This window comes from Equus przewalskii, chromosome 29, assembly GCF_037783145.1.
Source record: "Equus przewalskii isolate Varuska chromosome 29, EquPr2, whole genome shotgun sequence".
In the NCBI taxonomy this organism is placed as follows: domain Eukaryota; kingdom Metazoa; phylum Chordata; class Mammalia; order Perissodactyla; family Equidae; genus Equus; species Equus przewalskii.
Window position 1 is genome coordinate 36,838,129 of NC_091859.1, and position 1,421 is coordinate 36,839,549.

The window sequence follows — 1,421 nt, forward strand, 5'->3', positions numbered from 1 at the left end:
CGTCTGGGGTCAGTGGTGCTGCCTCACTTCTCAGTCCCTCGGGAGGCAGACCTGAGGTCGGCCCTGCCTGTGCTGCTCGGCTGGGGTGTGGACCTGGCCTCCTGACCAGCCAGCAGTGCCGCCTCCGTGGCCCACAGGGGAGCGCGGGCAGCAAGCGTCCCTCCAGGTCCCCACACATCCAGAGAGGGTGACAGTTCTCCCGCCGCAGGCCGGGTCCTCTCGCCCCTCCTGACCTCCAGCCGCGTTCTTGGTGCGTGAGGAGTGCAGTGGCCGTCAGAGCCTCGGGTGCCCGGGACAGTCCCCCTCCCACCTGCAGTGGACGTTCTTTGTCTTGGCTTTGTTTGGGTGGAGGATGTTCTATAAATACCAGTCCATGGAGCGCCTCTTCCGGCCGCCTGGGCTTAGAGCTAAAACTAAACCGTGGAGTCTGCTCAGGAGCCAAGCCGCCTTCCGTGTTTAGCTGCTGCGGAGGGGCTCGAGGCAGAGGGTCTCCCTGCAAATTGCCTTCCAGACTCTGCCCCCTGCACTTGGACCGTCCTGGAGTCACGGCATCAGCCAGCACCCTGCCAGGGGCGTGGGTGGGTGCATCATCTCTCAGATGAGTAACTGAGGCACAGACGGGTGGGGCATCATCCTGTCACAAATGGCCCCGTCCAACCCCTGGCCCCTGGGCCTCTCCCAGCACCAGCTTTGCCCTGGGTGCGAGGGGGCAGGATGTTGCCCTGTTGGCTCTGTGTCCCCTGTCCCCTGGCTGCGTGTCATTCAGCTCCCTTTGAGCCTGTCTCCTAGGGGCGAGAGGGGCCCCTTTAGAGCCTCTAGGTTCCCTTTGGTGGAGGAGGGTATGTGGAGCAGGGAGGGGAGCCTGGGCTCTGTTGAGGATTTAAGGAGTGGCGAGGGTCAGGACCAGGAAAGAACCAAGGCTGCCAGGCCAAGTTTGCAGCCCTGGGCCACCACCGCTCCAGAACGCACAGGGCAGACGGCCACCTGCCGGCACCGCCATTGGAGCCCTCCAGCCTCGACACTTGCCCTGGCCCCTGGAGAGCGCTCGGCAACCTGAGGCCCGGCCAGACGGAAGCCCACCCACCCCCTGCCCCTGCGCCACTCGTCCCTCCCCGGGATGTGGCCCCTCACAGGACGGGACTTGGTCCAAGCCTGACTGAGGCCCTGGCTGGGAGCAGACCAGATGGGGCCGGGCCTTTGCAAGCCGCTGCTGGTCCCAGGGCCAGGGCAGGTGGTGGGGAGGGGCCTTGGGCAGCACCCGGAGCTCTGGGAACGCCCTTGGGCCATCTTCATGGTTGTTCCGCTGCATCCAGCCCTGCCTGCTCCTCTCTCATTCTCAGAACCGGCCTTTCGGCCAAGCTACAGAGTGGGCTCCGGGATGCACTTGCTGGCGGGGTCCCCAGTGCTGGTGGCAGTGGCAG